This window comes from Propithecus coquereli, unplaced genomic scaffold, assembly GCF_000956105.1.
Source record: "Propithecus coquereli isolate 6110/MARCELLA unplaced genomic scaffold, Pcoq_1.0 Scaffold98, whole genome shotgun sequence".
In the NCBI taxonomy this organism is placed as follows: Eukaryota; Metazoa; Chordata; class Mammalia; order Primates; family Indriidae; genus Propithecus; species Propithecus coquereli.
Window position 1 is genome coordinate 4,636,915 of NW_012156173.1, and position 4,175 is coordinate 4,641,089.

Here is a 4,175-nt window from a genome sequence, read left to right on the forward strand (position 1 = left end):
TGGCTCGGAGAATCTCTACATAACAAGTAGCCTCTCTACTCACGTCTTTGGTTAGTGTACCAGTTGGCCATGGCTGCCATAACACAATACCAAGACTGGGTGGTTTAAGTAACAGAGATATACTTCCTCACAGTTCTGGAGGCCAGAAGTCCAAGATCAAGGTAGTGGCTTTCCTAAAGTCTCCCTATTTGGCTGGTAGACAGTTCCCTTCTCCATGTGTGTTCACACGATCCCCCCTCTGTGCATGTCTGTGTCCTAATCCCCTCTTGTTGCAAGGACACCAGTCATACTGGATTAGGGCCCTACTTTAATGACCTAATTTTAACTTAATCACCTCTTTCTTTTTTTTTTTTTTTAACCTGGATTCTTCGGTAGAATTAGTCACCTCTTTAAAGACCCAATCTCCAAATACGGTTACTTTCAAAGGTTCCAGGGGTTCAGACTTCAGCATAAGAATTTGGGGGGGACACAATTCAGCCCATAACAGTCAATAATTATTTCTTTTCTCCTGTGCAACCCACGCCCTAGCTTCCCAAAGGGAGGACGTTTTTACTCTGGCCTTCCCTCTCTTCACCTGCTCAAAATGCGTGATTCCTTGGTCCCTTTCTTCCAGACCATGCTTTCTACTTTCAAGCATTATAGTCAAATTAGCTGACAAATTATAGATGACAAATGATTTGATCCTTTCAGTTTGTGAGTGTATCAATCTCCTGGGTAATAGGAGCTTTCTGGGGACAATGCTATTACTGAAATACGGGATAGAATGGCAAGAATTTCAGGCATCTATAAAGCTGGAAATAGGAATGCTCGAGAGAACGTGGAGATTTGCACTTGGCTTCAAATAAAGACAAGGTATGTAGAAGGAGCCAGCACAGGGCCTGGACCAGGGAGAGATCTGAGCCCTCATTAGTTCCCTCTGCTCCAGGGACGCGCCAGCCTCCCCCAGCCCACCGTGGCCCCTCGCCTGGACCACTGCTCCAAGCTCCTGCAGTGCCGCTCTGTTTTCACGCATAGCCCCTCACATGCCCTCTCCATACAGTCTTCAAAGTAGTTTAACAAAAGAATTTTATAAATAATTTTTCAATTTCATTCATTTTGAATGAGATGATGTCACAAACTCCATCCCACCCCCAGCCCCCACCCCAGACCTCCTTAAAATCCTCAACAAATTCCTATTACCCTTAGGAAAAATCTTTACTTCTAATCCTGGTCTTAGACCAGAGGTCAACAAACTACAGCCCACGGGCCAGATTTGGCCTGCTGCCTGTTTTTGCACAGTCCTTGATCCAAAAACGAATTTTCCATTTTTAAATGGTTGAAAAAAAATCAAAAGAAGGTTTCATGACAAGTGAAAATTACATGAAATTCAAATTACGTGTGTTCAATTGCCCTTGTGGTCTTTATCTATACAGTTTTTCTTAGTCATAAGAGCTTGAAATGCAAAAATTGTGCACATTTGACCTTATGTAGAAAACCGAGCCTGAACTTTTAACAATTGAAATTTTATGGCAATGTTAAAGAGTGTGACATGTACCGTATTCCCAGTCGGTACCAATGAGGTCTCTTGAGGCTTGCCTTTCTTTAGGCTTAAAGTCATTAGTCTTCTGAACTGAAAACTTACCCTCTCCAACCTCCAACATACTCACATTTTCTCATACAAACATACACAACATGCCTGCACACAGAGACTTACTGTTGTGCAACTATGCTTCCCCCTGTAGCTACCCTTCATTATACCCACCTGGTATCTAAAATAAAACTGGGAGTCACCTTTGATTCTTTCCTCTCCTGCTCCATGAGCCATTTGCCTCAATCTACCTCTTTAAGAACCTGAAATCCATCCTCTTCTCCCCCTACCCACTGCCGCCCTATTCCAGCACTCAGCACTCTGCAGTGAAAAGTCCGTCTCTTCCCTAAAGGCTCGGACCTATTTTCACTGTGTCTTTGTGCATCAGCTCCTGACAACACAGTGCCTGGCACCTAGTAGGTCCTCAATCACATGCTAAAGGAATGATTTTCTTACACAAGCTCTTCATTCATTTGCAAGACCATATGGCTGCCCAGGTGGTATGACTGGCAGGCAACCAAATGGAGTGCAGAACTGATTCCAATGCACTTCCCTCACGGCATGACAAAATGCCAGAAATCTCCTCTAGTGGAATGGATTTAACTCCTGAGCTAAAGCACTATGTTTCCAGGAGGCCTGTGTTAAAAATCAAATAAGTTCTCTAAGATAAGAATTAGCACATCGGATCAATATATTTCGTCAATTCCCAAGGTCCTGAGGAAATGAGACGTACACGGGTGAGCTGTGACAGCTGATTAAGCCACGTGAGATCCATGGCACAAGATATTGCCCCATGGAGGGACTGAGTCTGAAAGAAAATCACAGAAATAAAACCCAGGGCATTTAGGCTTTGCCCCTAGAATCAGAACGATCATAAGAAAGAAAATCCAATAATTCATGTTCGAGTCAGAAATAAGAGAGGCTGTACTTCCTGTCTTGGGGCCATACCCTCTCACGCCCTGATTCCACTTAGAGCAGTAATTCTCATTCTAGACATGAATCTAATAAAACCCTGTGTTTGGATTTCCTGGAATTTTTCTGACTGTGAATATGGACTTGTTCCCAAAAACTTCCATGTTGCATCTGCCCTCCTGAATGGGCAGTTTCCGTGCAGGGAGCATCATGCTGCTGCCAGATCTGCCCAAGTGGCAGGAGAAGATTTATCCTCACCCTGATATATGAGACACTGAATTTACTTTTTAACTTATTGCTTGAGTCAAAATATAATTAAATAAGAGTTAATAAAATAATCCAGTTGGCCAGAAAGTTTTCTACATCTTATTTGTAAGAGTGCTCTAAACCAAGTTGAATCATCTCAAGATCTGCCAGATGTCACCAGTTATTAGGAGTTGCTACAAGTCACTGGGCTCCTCTTTCCCTCCCATCCTCCCTTCCTTTCTTTCTTCTTCTTCTCTCTTCCTTCCCCTCCTTCCTTCCTTTCTTTCCTTCCTTCCCTTCTGTTCCTCCTTTCTTTCTTTCTTCCCTACCGTATTAGTCTGCTTGGGTTGCCATAACAAAATACTACAGGCTGAGTGATTTGAACAATAGAAATTTATTTTCTCGCAGTGCTGGAGGCTGGAAGTCCAAGATCAAGGTGCCAGCAGGGCTGGTTTCCTCGGAGGCCCCTCTCCTTGGCTTATAGACAGCCACCCTCTTGCTGCCTCTTCACATGGTCTTCCCTCTGTGAAGACCTGTGTCTCTCCTTGTGTCCTAGTCTCCTCTTCTTATTGGGACACCAGTCAGATGGGATCAGGGCCTACCCTAATGGCCTTATTTTGATTTAATCACTCGTTTAAAGGTCACAATCTGAGATACTGAGGGCTCAGACTTCAGCATATGAATTTGGCAGGGGGCAGAGGGGAGACACAATTCAGCCTGTAACACTCCCCCTTCCTTCTTTCCTTCCTTCCTTTCTTCATTTCCTTCCATCCTTCATTCATTCAACAAATACTTGTTGAGGGTTTAACCCAGGCCAGATGCTATGAAGAAGAATGAGACAAAGATAATTAGACAAATCCCTGCTCAACACAGACAGACACACACACACACACACACACAATGGTGTTAACAAAGCTCTCCTGTTTCAGGAGAGCAGCTTCTTGCATTGAGACCACTGTTGGCTCTTGTCACATTACAGTTAGTGGTGCGGCATACCTGATCCATGTGGTAAGGTAAAGGCCAAGACAAGGTGGGACAGTGACTGCCACTGATAGGAGTTTGACCCCCGGCTCTGCCTTTGACTTTCTGAATGACCTTGACAAGGAAGCTAAGCTACAAGATCCTCAGGTGTAAAAAGGAGGGGTGGGGCTAGATGCCTGCCCCGGTCCTCTCAGTCTCAGCCAGTGATGATACCCGGGAGGCCCTCACATTATGAACAGGGCTCAGGGATTTTAAGGAGGAGCCCCATTCCCAGGTCAGAAATGTTAAAATCAAAGCAGAAAAAAAACAACCTGACTCTTTTGGAAAAGCTTATTGATCAAGGAATATGCAACAAATGTAAGCAATTCGTATTTCCACTAAAGTAAAAGATTCAGTTGCTTTTCTGTATCAGGCCTTTGCAGGAGCAAAGCAGGTGAGGATGGGAAAGGCTGTTGAGTCACACAGAATA